The sequence below is a fragment of the Populus nigra genome, chromosome 18, assembly GCF_951802175.1.
Source record: "Populus nigra chromosome 18, ddPopNigr1.1, whole genome shotgun sequence".
Taxonomy (NCBI): domain Eukaryota; kingdom Viridiplantae; phylum Streptophyta; class Magnoliopsida; order Malpighiales; family Salicaceae; genus Populus; species Populus nigra.
The window spans coordinates 5,617,002-5,632,901 of NC_084869.1; positions in this window are offsets into that span (position 1 = coordinate 5,617,002).

The following is a 15,900-nucleotide window of genomic DNA, read 5'->3' on the forward strand; positions in this document are numbered from 1 at the left end:
TGGCTTAAACATCCGAATTCCATCAGCAATTTCAGGCTTGAGACCACCCATAAAAGTACCCACCAAAGCCTTCGGAGTCCACCCTTGCACTCTGTTTCCCAGCCTCTCAAATTCTTTCTGATATTCCCGTAAGGATCCCGTTTGCCTTATTTTTGATAAAGACTCATCAAAATCTTCGCAATCCGTGGGACCAAAACGAGCCCATAATTCTTCCACAAAAATCTCCCATGATACCTCCTTTTTGTCCTCATGATAAGCCTTGCGTAACCACTGCCACCATTGATTTGCTTCGCCTTCCAAATGAAAAGAAGCCAAAGACACTTTTTGTGCTTCCAAAGTGCCCTGGTATTCAAAAAAATTGATCAACACGCGTGAGCCATTCAGTTGGGTCAGTACCAAAATACTTGGGAAATTCGAGCTTAGCCAATTTGGAGGAGAACATTGAGCGGCCACCGTCTGTGGTGTCACGAGATCGCGCACCAAAGGCTTGTCCACTGCGTTCTTGGACATTGCTAGAGTTCGGCTCTTGCCTTGGAAGCAGTACTTCAGAAATTCTGCTAATAGCAGCCTCTAGCTGTTGTAATTTGTCAGTAACACCCATTTCCATCTTGTTGAAATTGTCTTGAAGTCCCCCAAGAGCTGCTTCTAAATTCTCGATCCTCTCTTCATTGGTAGTCATAGTGTGAAAGCTCTGATACCAATGTTAGGTCCCAGTCAAAGCCTTTAAGAAAATAAGAAAATACTCTGCTTAAGGTGAGAATAAACCTTGTAATACTTTTCTTGCCTCTCAACTTGCTGGAAACAATGATTTAAATACAAATAAAAACTTAACTACTTCGCTAATTAGAAGGACATGGAACGGCTAGTTGACAGAGAAATAGCCCCCACTAATTGACTTATTCCTTCTAACTTTATTGACCAATTCAAAAAAACAAATTAAACAAAATCAGCAATTGCCCACAGCTGAATCCTCATAATACGTGTCCCAGCTCAACCCTCATATCTTGGATTCTTGATAGGCACCCTATTAGACCTTCGTGGTTTATCATCATATGGAGATCATACTGTAAAATATGAAAAAGGATGAATATTTGCATCCAGCAATGCATATAGGAAGTGTGATGCCAATTACGCCTTAATGTTAGAGGGTAGTAGATTAGAGAGATAAAGAACTTATAACGTGTTACGATATTTTATGATGCAAAACAAGAAACCACAGACAGTTAAGTAATTATGTGCAGTTTCATCAACATCTTTCATTCATCACTTTCAAATTCTAACAATATGCAGAACTTGTGTTGCTTCTTACACAACTGTGGAAAGAGAGGTGTACACAACTATCAATTAGTTAGCTAATTTTTAGCCCTACTTTTAGATTGTAGCGTAACATACCTAAATGATTGATACGTATGATCTTATATAAATATTCCTTTGTGATATGTATAAAAATCATCAAGACTAATTCTATTCTTCAATTTGGTATATGAGCTTTAGGCTACGAGTCCTAACTCATTTTCTTAACAGATTCTGTCTAAGTCTTCATTTTTAATCAGCAGGCCATTGCTGACACTCTCTTGTTGCTTTTTCCTTCAACCAGTTCAATCAACCCTAGTCTTCTATATCTCACAAGAAAGCAACTATGTCCAATTGTGACAAAATCTTTGTAAATTCAGACAACAAGATGTTGCTTGCTTTGACTATTCAAGAGAATTCCTCTCAAATTTATATTAAACAGGATGGTATGAATTATTGTGTTTGGTCTAAAATTCTAGAAATGGAAATGCATATTGCTGGTAGGACGAAGAAAAAGGGTTATATTACTAGAAAAACAGGGGCGAACTAGGGAGTATGCTTTATGGTGAAGGATCTATGGGATGCTTGAAGAAGCATTACTATATATCCAGAATGGTTTAAGCTTGAGCAAGCTGAGAAAAAAAAAAGAAAAAAAGAAGGAAGTCCACCAAAATTGCTACTGCTGACACGTCTCAATCTTTTACTTCCCATGTATTGTGAGAGTCTTCTTAAGAAGGTCATTCTGGTTTAGCTCTTGTTTCTTCTATTAACAACACTTGGGATTAACAATTCTTGTTTCACTAGCTAGCTAGTTGATGATTAACAATTCTTTCTTATTTGATTCATTAATGTCTCCTCATATCAAGTCTATTCATTATTGATAAATGTAATAGGATAAGCTGTATATATTTATTAAAATCTAAGAGTGATGTTATCCATGTTATTCCATAATTTTACAAGATGATTGTAACACACTTTCATACTCAAATTCATGTCTTTCATTCTGATAATGTTATGAAATTGTGAATAAAAATGTGTTTGGGAATGCAGTGCAAATTATATTTTCAAAAAATTTAAATATTTTTTTGTTTAAAATAAATTATTTTTTTATGTTTTCAGATCGTTTTGATATGTTGATGTCAAAAATAATTTTTAAAAAATAAAAAAAATTTCATTTTCATGCATTTTTAAGTAAAAAATATTTTAAATTACCACCACTATTAAAATCTCAAATAGATTCTAAGTATATTATAGATTTCTTCAAGGCTGATGGCAACATCTATTAGACAACATATGCTTACACACTAATAAAATGGCATAATAAGAAGTAAAAACTTACATCTCCTGGCCGTAGCTTAGGCATTATGTTTTACTATGCATAATCTTAAACATTTCTAGACTAATGTTGTCATGACTATTGGCTTCTTATTAATAGGATGTTTGTGTGTATTATTTACTATCAAACTCTTTTAAGGTTGTTATCAAGGTTTCACTATATTCTTTTTACCTCTCATTCTCAATCTTTTGACCTAATATTTCTAGTTATGTGTGTTTTATCCATATACACACCTTTTATAGAAAAAAGCTTGATCCTCATTCGCTTTGATGTGCATTTTTTAATTACCTTAATTCTAAAAATAGATATAATTGTTTTTTTATAGGTGTTTTATATATATATATATATATATATATATATATATATATATATATATATATATATATAGATTCATAACATATATCTTTGAAGTTTGTCTACTCAAAATCATAAATTAGTAATTAAGATAACAAATATTATCCCCTTATTGATTATAAAGAGCATGGTAGATTTGGTTTTTCCAAATCATCTTCTAATGTCATTTATTCCATGTATAATTTTATCATAATCTATCTAAGTCTCACTTATTTTTTGTCATCCAATTATTCTCTATAGTATTCCTATTCATTTTCAAGAATCTCTTTGAAACCATAAGTGGAAACCTGCCATGGTAGAGGAAATGGAGGCACTCAAGAAGAGCTCTATTTGGGAGAAGGTAGAGTAATCTTAAGAAAAATGGGGAAACAAGTGTTTTCAATGAAGTAAAGTCAGATGGGACAATTGACAAATACAAGACTAGATTGATTGCTAAGGGTTACATCTATATATATAAAATTGACTATAAAAAGGTTTTTGTTCTTGTGGCTAAGATAAACACTATTAGTTTCGTATTCTCTCATATAGTTAACCTAAACTAGTTATTATGACAATTGAAGTAAATGATGTCTTTCTTTAAGATGATATGATGGGGAGATGCATGTATGCCCTCACCTAGGATTAATGTTAGAAAAAAGATGAAATATGTAAGTTGAATAAGGCATTGTGTGGACTAAAACTATTATTGGGGGCATACGTATTTGAATAAGGCATTTTAATACATGATGCACCTAGCAAGCTGAGCTACTCATTGAAGAAGTAATGGTCCTTATGTTAGTATCCAAGTTGGATATATGTGATATCTATACATAGACTTGCCCTAAGATCATGAAAGCTAATATATAAAACTCTACGCCACAGAATCTTACAATTTGGTTAACTAAGTTTTAACTTTGTATATTAGGCCCATACTGAATTCTTTATTATGTCGTTAATTTATTCATCTAAGCTTCCTTAAATTTGTCCTCGGAATTAAGAAAGTGGACGTCACAACGCCGAAAGGAAATGCAAGAGCTTGGATTGTTAAAAGAAAAGCCGAATTATCATTTTATTATCAGGGGGAACTGACAATACGTTTGCCTTATGTAACCCATGTGATATTGCAGAGACTAGGATACACTACCTGTTCATCCGAGAATTAATTGATCATTCCTAGCTAGTTTTGGTAGGAAATAAAGAGCCACATATATGAAGGCGAGGCAAATTGTGGAAGAGCACTAGTTAATGAAACGCTGATGATAGTTTTAGAAAGTACTTACACAGAAACGCAAATTCACAGCCAAAAGGTGGCAGAGAGGGGGGGGGGGGGGGGGCTGGCAACCCTAAACGTTCCAGAAATCTACAGCCTCCTCCTATCTCCTATTTGCTTCAAAGAGACAAGAAAACAAAGGTCCAGGAAGCAAAATAAGCAAACAAAGAGGGAGAGAAGCGAGTGGATGGAAGGGGAGCAAAGATTGAGGAAGAAAAAAGAAGGTGAAAGGATTTTATGGTGTTGCATGGCTTTAGGCACTTCTATCTCTTTCTTCGTTAGAGAAAAATAAAATTCCACTGTCCTTCCCGCTACTTTGCAGTGTCGTTGTCGTGATACAAAGCCGATGCTATTCATTCATTGATTGTCGGTGGTGATTAACTTTCGCGTGTCATACAACCTTCAAGAGTGTTTTGGTTATAAACACCTTAGAGAATGCCTGCCAATGCCTTTACCTCTCTATGGAAAACAAATGGCAAAACAATCTTTTTAATAGCCCGTATGCTCTCCCTATAGTTTTTTTATATATATATATATATATATATATATATATATATATATATATATATCATTAAAAAAATAAAGATATTCATTTTTTTCCCACGAATGAAGGAGAAATTTTATAATATTAAAATTATAACTAGTGAAATCATATTAATCAGTGATTCCATTAACTATTATACCATGTAATATGCAATTGTCTATGCCAGCAAATCCAAATTTTTTCTCTCTTTTCTCCCAATTCCTAAAAACATCCTACCCATCACCGTTAGAGCTCCCTGAGTCACCCATCTCTCTCTGTTGTTGTTATCCAACCATTCTCATAATTAAATCCAGCCACTCCAACTTGGTGTTCTCGCCGCCGTCTCTTCAAGTGTTGCTCAACCTCATTGCTGTCGGATCCAAGGGCCCCACACATGATAAGTTGCTCTCCATCCTCAAGTTCAAAACCAACGATCATCTTAGCTCCTCCTCCTCTATGTTATTAATGGTGGTTTTCACCAACGAGAGCACTGATATATTACGAGAACCAGTTGATTAGCTAGCATTGGAAGAAAATCATTAGTAAGCTTGTAGCAGAAGAATGAAGGCAGCAATAGCAAGTAGTATGCATTGTTGCAGCAGCAACTACAGTTTGTTAGTAAACAAAAGACACGTGACATGTTACTTAGCTCACTACTTAGAAAAATGATAAATACAAACAGAAATACTAACAGAATATTTCCATCAGTAAATTATACTGACTTTTGCTGATGAAAATATTCCCTCGGTATATACTGAGGAAATTACGGTGGGAAAAAAAAATTAAAACAAAGCAAAAAAATATGATAACATGTCATTTATACTAACAGAATTACCGACGGAATTAATTCCATCGGTAAAATTCATCGGTAAAATCATTGGTAAATATTAAGGAAAGAGTCCACATATATGTAAATACATTATATATAGGATAGTTATCATGTGTAGCACATTCCACCATTGTATTGTATACAACCCTAAAGGTATAAATATAAAGGGATGGTTGGTTTATCAATCATCATCACAATTATACAAAAGACTATCTCTCTAATCTTAACTTGGTATCAGAGCAAAACAAATAACCAGAAGCCTTCCATCGTCCAACAGCCTTCTTCCCCAGCAGCCTTCTTCACCTGCTTTTAGACTTCTCCCTTACATCCGGTTCTCTTCTTCCAGCAAATATCAAGAACGTAATCTGCAAATTTCTTCCCTTCCTACCAATCAGAAAACGTGTTCTGCCAAACTTCTTTCTCCTATGGACAATCAAGAACTTCATTATTCTGCTGCATCTGCACCTCAATCTTCTTTCTCCATTATGGCACCGACAGCCACCTATGGTGTGTCCCCTGCTGCTGCCATCATATCCCTTCCTAACACGCAACAGGTAATGTCTATAAAACTCTCCAATACCAACTTTCTGTACTAGAGGATGCAGATGAAGCCATTCCTCTTAGGCCAAGGCATATACTCTTTTGTTGATGGCACATCAACATGTCCTCCTTCTCATCTGGAATCTGCTGCAGTATCTTCATCCTCTGTCAATCCTGCATACTTGACATGGAAGCAGCAAGATCACTTAATCATGAGTGCCCTCTTATCCTCTCTCTCGGTGGAAGTTCTGCATTTAGTTGTGGATTGCAACACCTCCCATGATATCTGGAGAACGTTGGAAACAACTCTTGCATCTCCTTCAAATTCCAGGATCATTCAACTTCACGGTTCCTTCCAAGAGCTACGCCAGCATGATGATTCTGCCAGCACCTACTTGCAGAAGGCAAAAACATTGTTTGATGAACTTGCTGCGGTTGGCAGACCAATCTCCTTGGCAGAATTCAACTTATATGTGTTTCGGGGGTTACGTAGTGAATTTAAAGATCTTGTCACCAGTTTGTCTACCAAGGCTGATCCCATCTCCTACACTGATCTCCACAGCAGTCTACTTACACATGAATTTCTCCACAAAGCTGCTCTCCAACCAGTAGTAACAGCACCTCTGTTACCAACCCCATCGCAGCAACCAACTGCTTTCTTTGTGCAGAATCACTCGGGCTTCAATAATGCTAGGCGAGGCAGGTTTCGTGGGGGCTGGAGAAATAATAATAATCGCAACAATGCTTATCGTGGAAATAATGGAAACAACAATTATATCTCAGGTCAACAATTTGGGCAACAGGGACACCGATTCTCCTCAGGACAGTTTTCTGGATCTCCCTCTCGGCCAGCAGGACAATTTGGGCAGCAAGGAAATCGCTTTGGTGGGTATAATCGTAGTGTAAAATGTCAGCTGTGTTATGAATATGGGCATACTGCCCAATAGTGCTCTCAATTGGCTAATCATCCTCTCCAAGCCAATGCCAATCTCGCATTTAATACTGCTCCTGCAACATCTTCTGTCACATGGTTTCCTGATACGGGTGCAAATCATCATGTAACGCCAGACATTGCTAGTATGACGAGTTCAGAACCTTACCTTAGTAATGATTATCTGCATGTTGGTGATGGTAAGGGCCTTGTTATTTCCAATATTGCTCACTCAAAAATTCATTCCCCAAAACGCACATTTACTTTATCCAATATTTTACATGTTCCTGCCATTAAAAAACCTCTGCTATCTGTTCAAAATTTTTGCCTTGAGAATAACGTGTTTTTTGAATTTCATTCCTGTTTATTTTATATTAAGGACCTCATGACAAAGGAAGTGCTTCTTTCCGGTCAGAGTAAAGATGGTCTATATGTTCTGTCCGAGTCGTCTGCCATGTCATTGCCTCAGGCTTTCTCATCTACATGTCTCTCTACTTCCGCTGATATCTGGCATTGTCGACTTGGGCATCCAAGCCCACACATTTTGCATTTGTTGGTGAACAATAAAAAAGTGTCATGTACGACAAAATGTTTTAATTTTAATTGTCCTGCGTGTCCTCTGGGCAAGTCGTGTCGTCTGACTCTAAAAACTACGGGTCATCAAACTCTAGCTCCCTCTCCTATGTTGTCATCAGACGCTTTTCATTATTTTGTTATTTTTGTGGATGCCCATACAAAGTTTATCTGGTTTTATCCGATGGTTGCTAAGTCTGATGTTTTTAATATTTTTCATCAGTTTCAAGCGCTCGTTGAGCGTCAATTTTCTTTAAAAATAAAATCTGTTCAAACAGATTGGGGGGGTGAATACCGAAAACTCAATACGTATTTTAAAACAATAGGTATTCATCACCGTGTGATCTGCCCGCACACCCATGAACAAAATGGCATGGTTGAACGTCGTCATAGACATATTGTCGAAACTGGACTTACCCTTCTTGGGCAATGTCACGCTCCCCTTAAATATTGAAGTTATGCCTTTGAAAGCTCTGTTTACTTGATTAATCGCATGCCAACTCCGGTTCTTAATTATAAGAGTCCTTTCGAATGTCTTTTAAAATCATCTCCTGATTATGCTTTTCTTCGTACGTTTGGGTGTCTTTATTTTCCATTCCTCCATCCATACAATACTCATAAGTTAGATTTTCGTTCATCTGCTTGTGTTTTTCTAGGATATAGTAACTCTCATTTAGGTTATCGATGTCTTGACTTGACATCCAAACGTATTTATCTTGCTCGTCATGTCCGGTTTCATGAACATGTTTTTCCTCTTGGTAAATCTGAACAGATTGCAGTGCCACCTAAAAATCCTATTGCTGCCACTATACCGGTTACTTTATATCATCCAAAGCCACCATTTTCAGCCCTTCCACCGTTACCTCCCTCACCACCTACATCTCATTTGGCTCCCTTACCATTATTTGCATGTTATTATCATGATCATGCTGTAGGTACAGGTTCAGATTCGCCACCCTCGCATGCAGTACAGGTTCAGATCGCTCCTGCCAGCTCCCCTGGTTCTTCTCCTGCTGGTTCCCCTGTTCTGGCGGTGACTCCAGCAGATTCTACAGCTAGTTCTACCCCACGGCCTGCACATATATTGAGCTCCTCATCAGGTTCTTCCTCTGATTCCTCTCATAGAATTAATCTATGTGTTGATCTGTCAAAATTCCAGCTTAAGCAGATACCGACCAGTGTTGATACCAACTCCTCCCAGCCAGCCCACCTCCATCTTATGGTGCTTCGACCACGTCCACCAAAGGATGTTAACTTCAGTGTTGCAACTCCCTCACGGGTTGCAACATTACCTCAACAGGAGCCGTTGTCTTTTAAGGATGCCAACAGGTATTTGGTTTGGTATAATGCCATGCAGGAGGAAATCCAGGCACTTCACTCTAATCATACTTGGTCATTGGTGCCGTCTCATCCGTCTATGAATGTGATTGGTAGTAGGTGGGTTTACAAGATTAAACGCCACGCCGATGGTCGGATTGACCGATATAAAGCACGGTTGGTTGCCCGCGGCTTTTCTCAGCAAGAGGGGATTGATTATTTGGAGACGTTTAGCCTAGTGGTTAAGCCTACAACGGTACGTCTTGTGCTCACTATTGCTGTCTCATATGGTTGGAATATTCACCAGTTGGATGTTCATAATGCTTTCTTGAATGGCATTCTTCAAAAGGAGGTATACATGGCACAACCACCGGGGTTTGCTGATTCTGTTATGTCATCTCATATGTGTCGTCTTCATAAATCTTTGTATGGCTTGAAACAAGCACCTCGAGCTTGGTACAACAGGTTGAGCGAGTTTCTCATTTCCATTGGATTTCAGGCATCCAAGGTTGACACTTCTCTGTTTATTCTCTCTCTCAATAGTGCCATGATTTATCTACTTGTGTATGTGGATGATACTTTACTGACCGGGAGTAACTCAGCCTTGCTTCATAGACTGATTACTTTACTGCAAACAGAATTCAAGCTTCGAGATTTGGGTTCTGTTCATTTTTTCTTGGGCATTGAAGTTAAATCTACAGCTATGGGTATCTTGTTAAGTCAACACAAGTATGCACTCGATATTATCCAACGAGCATGTATGGCTTCCTGCAAACCGGTTGATACTCCTTTGTCTACCTCCTCTAAACTAGGAATTGTGCCTGGTACTCCTCACTCTGATCCGACACGGTATCGACAGATTGTTGGAGCACTGCAATATCTTACTTTCACTCGACCTGATATCTGCTATGCAGTCAACAAAGTATGTCAATTTATGCATGCCCCTACTGATGATCATTGGGCTGCTGTTAAACGCATCCTCCGTTACCTGCAAGCTACAGCAACCTATGGTCTGCACATTACTCGAGACTCTCTTTTGACTCTTCATGGTTTCACAGATGCTGATTGGGCAGGTAGTATTGACGATCAAAAATCAACAGGTGGTTATCTTGTATACATTGGTTCTACACCTATCTCATGGAAATCCGGGAAACAATGCACTGTTGCTAGATCCTCTACAGAAGCAGAATACAAAGCCTTGGCTGATGGTACTGCTGAAATTTTATGGATTCGTTCTTTATTGGAGAACTTCGGATTTCCACTTCGTCCATGACTATGTTATGGTGTGATAACTTAGGGGCCACTTTCTTATCTGCCAATCTAGTGTTCCACGCTCGTACTAAACACGTTGAAGTTGATTATCATTTTGTCCGTGATCGTGTTGCTAAGAGAGAAATTCAGGTACGGTTCATCTCGTCAAAGGATCAACTTGCGGATGTTCTTACCAAGCCTCTCCCTCCAGTCTCATTTGCTTATTTTAGATCCAAGCTTCAGGTGGAATCTCCACCTTCAGCTTGACGGGGTGTATTAAGGAAAGAGTCCATATATATGTAAATACATTATATATAGGATAGTTATCATGTGTAGCACATTCCACCATTCTAATGTATACAACCCTAAAGGTATAAATACAAAGGGATGGTTGGTTTATCAATCATCATCACAATTATACAAAAGACTATCTCTCTAATCTTAACTATAAATTGTTCACTTCTCCCTGACACTGTTCATCATGTCAATTACAAAGAGAGTTACCGACGAAACATTCCATCGGTATTTTCCAGAGAGCACTAGAACTGTTTACTTCCCAACTACACTGTTAATTACTGTTCTTTACAGATGAAATCACCGACGGATTGAAAAGTCGTCGGTGTTATTTGACGGCTCTCTGAAAATTTTCAAGTAAATTAAAAATTTTAATTAAATATTACAGACGGAGTCACCGACGGATTGAAAAGTCGTCAGTGATATTTGATGGTTTCTAAATTTTTTTGATTAAATTGAAATTTTAAATTAAATATTACAAACAGAATCACCGATAGAATGATTAGAAATATTAATATTTAATTATCTATCGGTAAAACCATCGGTAAAATGCCCCAATAAATAGAATCGTTCATTTCACAATAGACGGGCCTGTTCTTCTTCTTCTTCTTCTTCTCCTTCTCCTTCTCCTTCCTTTTATGTAAAAAATTTCAACATCCCTTTCTTTCTTTCTTTCTCTTCTCTCCTCTCCTCAACTCCTCTTCTCCTTCACTCTCAGGTATGTCTTTTTTTTTCTTTTCTCTTCTCAGATTTTTTTTTATTAACATACTTTATGAATTTGTTTTTTTTCTCTTCTCAGCTTCACTCGCAACTACATTAAGGTAAGATTTAGTTTTCTTCTTTTTTGTGTTTTTTTCATTATATTTGTTTTTTTATTTTATTTTAAATTTTTCTGTTCTTAATAATTGTATAAATGTTGTTATAGGATATTTTTTGTAAATCCCAAGAAAAACCAAGGCTGGATTAAATTAAAGAAAATAAACTAAACTAAAAAGAAGTGGGGGTAAGAACCAATACACTTAAAGAAAATGGGGCCTAAATGCAAATAAGAATAATTATAGAGCATAAATATTCCTATTCTCACCAAAAACAGATCTGCAGCTACGTAAAGAAAGAAAACAGGGAGTTTTTATATCTATTTTTAGAAATTAAGAGAGAAACACCAAAATTTCAAGAACCCATCCTAGATTGAGGGTTATAGGTAAAATAAACCCTGGTGGGAAAGGTGTCAACAAGAAAAAATTGAATAAGAAGAGAAGAGGGGAGGGTCAGCTGTCATTAGAAAGAAAAAGAGGGTTCGAAGCCTTGATTCACATCAGGTAAGATATTCTAAACCTGGTCTTATGAGTTATTTCAAGTCGATTATGAATTGATGCCTGGATGTTAATTTATATATTGAGTTCTTAGACTTGAATTGAGGAAAAAGTAAGAGTTGTTAAAGTAAAGAACTTCATGTGTTGTGTGTAAATGGAAAGGTTGATGAATTTGGACAGTTTCATCTCTTGACCTTCAAAGAGATTTTGGGTAGGAGAATGAAGGAATTAGGATCAATTTCCTTCATAGAAATTGTAGTTTTGGATATTTGTTAATGAGCGATTTTGACTACCTTAGAGGCAGAACTAGGTTCTTCCCAAAACATAGAACTTGTAGCCTCATGTCTTACCTTTCCAACGCCATAAATTTCACTTGAATCGGAGTTCTATAACTCCAGATATAGTTAAAAATCTGAGGAGAGGTCAGACAGTAACAGTTCGAAAATGGACAGTAATAGTTGGATAGTGAAAGTCCAAATATAAAGAAAGGAATGATAACTAGGATTGGACAAAGAATGACAGTAATAATGAGTGAGATGAGAAAAAACATAAAGTACTAAGAAATGACTGAAAGAAAGACTTATTGGTTGTTGATATGGTCATTATAAAACATATCCTTGAGTGAGGAAAATTTATAAGATAAACCTGTGATTTGCAGGAGGGACCACAGACGTAGTGCAACAACAGCAGCAGGGGAGCATGAGTAGAGCTTCTATTGTAGGTAGGTGTTTCACACCTATGCTTCCTAGTTAAATTCCATGATTTAATATATTTTGATGTGAAATGTGAATTACTGAATGTATGTGTATTCAAGGTGAAAAGTTGTTATGTGAATTGCCAAGTGATGAAATTATCACTGAAAAAAAGGAAAATATTAGAAGTGTGATTTGAGGCATAAACTAGCATACATTATATGTTAGGGTCCCGAGTAAGGGGATCACCCTGTTTTGGCTAGCATACATTTAGTGTATGTTAGGATCCCGGGTAATGGGATCGTTACGAATGGACTAACATACATTTAGTGTATGTTAGGATCCCGGGTAAGGGGAATCTCCACGTATTGGCTAACATACATTCAGTGTATGTTAGGATCCCGGGTAAGGGGATCACCATGGAATGGCCAACATACATTTAGTGTATGTTAGGATTCCGGGTAAAGGGATCGCCTTATATCGACTCCTATGGGGTGGTGATGACAATACAAGTGAAATTGGTGTCGGTAATGTGATAAGCAAAAGTAATCACGTTGATCTTATAAAGTCTGGAATGAAGGTTGATAGTGGCAGAGGAAACGGTTATTAATAGTTTGAATAAGGAAGAGATTTTTTTTAAATAAAAAAAAACTAGAAGGGAGAAGTAAATGAAATATGAATGCATGTTACCCTGTTGAAATTATTAGATATTCATATTGTTATATTTATGGAAATATTCACCTTGCAATAATATGTATTTTGTTTCAGGATCATCGCATGCACGACAGGAGTAGATCCTAACTTATGTTTCCTTTTTGAAGTCTAGGTTCTAGGGAGTATACCCTTGTATTTTGTAAACATGAAAATGGTTGTATAACTTAATTTGTATAATAAATGTTTAAACTTGATTGGATGAATTTAACGTTGTAGTTTATATAACCATATTTCATGTCTATGTATTTATATTATTTAAATTATCCATCCATAATGATATTTTTTGTTATATAATGCATATCATAAATATTATGGTTGATAGGTGCGAGTATAATTGTGGAATTGAAACCCAGGATGATTGGGTCGGGAATTAAGTTATGAGATGCGAACTGTTACAAGTGTAAACATGTTACATGTCGGTAACTTGGGACCTTCCGGTATAGGGGGGACTCTGTCGAAATTCTGGTAGATGTTAATACGAAGACCATGAATATGTATATATATATATATAAAAAATTAACTACTCTGTTTTTCTATTGACATGAGATTGTGGTTTTATCCCAGAAATGAGGGATGTTACATTTTTTTTCATATGAGATCAATGTTGTTGTTGTTTTATTTTTTTGTGTTATTTATTTGTTGCAAATTTGTTAAGTTGATTTTCTTCTCTTTTTTTTCCAAGCAACTTAATTCTGAGTATTATGGAGTGTTGATTTATATTAATTTAATTATTTTCTAGTTTTGTTATATAGATTTTTTAAATAACCACCGACGGAATTACATACAATATTTTTTTGGTTGTATGACAATTTTTCTAAGGGAAATACTAACGAAATGAAGCAAGGAATTTTTTTTGCATGCATTTTTCGTCTGTAAAACCATCTGTTTCTTATTTTTTTTTACCAAAAAAATTAGCGATAGATGATGGATTTACCGATGAACATTATGCTGACGGACATATTTCATCGATGAATTACTTAATAAAATTTTCACAAATGGAAAGGTAATCTCACACCGACAGAAAAATTTCATCGATAAAATTGTTAAATATTGTAGTAGCTCTTGATAGTTTGTAAACACCCAAAGGAAAATATATATATATATATATATATATATTTAGAGAGAGAGAGATGATGATGGATGCAGTTTTCGCTGCTGATGCAGAAATCGGCAGCGACGCAGTTCCGCTGCCGATTCTGGATCGGCAGCGACGCAGTTTTTGCTGCCGATGCAGAAATCGGCAGCGACACAGTTTTTGCTGCCGATGCAGAAATCGACAGCGATGCAGTTTTTGCTGCCGATGCAGAAATCGGCAGCGATGCAGTTTTCGCTGCCGATTTCTCAATGAACAGTGACGCAGAGCTGGGAGGGAGGGGTAAAACTGGTTTTAGATAAACCAAACAAGGATAAGGACACACCTAAACCAACCCCCAAACAACCCATTTCATTGGATGGGTAGTATAAATACAAAGAGGGGAGAGAGAATGACCCATCTCCTTCCAAATCCAGCAGCTGCATGCCGTTCTTCCCTTCCCCTTTCACAACAGAAACGTAAATCAGACCAGTAGAGATTACTTTGTGAACTTGTGAGGGAGAGATGAGACCTTGTGAGAGGAGTGGGCAGCTGCATAGAGGAGAGGCAAAGGAGAGCCGGAAAAAAAAAAACGTGAGAGAAAAAAAGAAGAAGAAGGAGAACCAGCAGCTGAATAATGTCAAACCTTCCTCAAACTTAGTTAAATTCAGAAGGTATGGGTCATGAAACTCTCTTCCTCTCCCCCGTAAGATCAAAAAACGAAAATAAAGAAGAAGAAAAAAACCCTAAGAAAAGAATTGATCTAAGACCTAAGCCAGCTGTGAAGGAAGCTGAAATTAACCAAGAGAACAAGCAAACAAAAGTGAAATAAAGTCAATTTCAGAACATCTAACAAATCATGGTAGAGGGCCGGCTTTAACTAGGGGGAATTAATGTGTTCTGCTGTGATGTTGTTGCTGGAATTAATGTGTTCTGCTGTGATGATTGTTGCTGGAATTAATGTGTTCTGCTGTGATGATTGTTGCTGGAATTAATATGTTCTGCTGTGATGTTGTTGCTGGAATTAATGTGTTCTGCTGTGATGATTGTTGCTGGAATTAATGTGTTCTGCTGTGATGATTGTTGCTGGAATTAATGTGATGTTGTTGCTGGAATTAATGTGTTCTGCTGTGATGTTTGTTGCTGGAATTAAGGTGTTCTACTGTGATGATTGTGCTGAAATTGATGCTCCCGATTATGGGTTGCGCAGCGAAATTCTGTTTCGCTGCCGCAACTGAACCTGCTGCAGCGAATTAATATTCGCTGCCGTGTTGTGTGTTGCGCAGCGAAATTCTGTTTCGCTGCCGCAACTGAACCTGCTGCAGCGAATTAATATTCGCTGCCGAGTTGTGTGTTGCGCAGTGAAATTCTGTTTCGCTGCCGCAACTGAACCTGCTGCAGCGAATTAATATTCGCTGCCGAGTTGTGTGTTGCGCAGCGAAATTCTGTTTCGCTGCCGCAGCTGAACCTCCTGCAGCGAAGTGATATTCGCTGCCGAGTTGTGCGTTGTGCAGCAAAACTGTGGCGCCAACAGCGGTGCAGTTCTCGCTGCCGAACTGGCAGCCCGCAGCGAACCAGTTCTCGCTGCCGAATTGGGCAGCCCGCAGCGAACCGGTTCT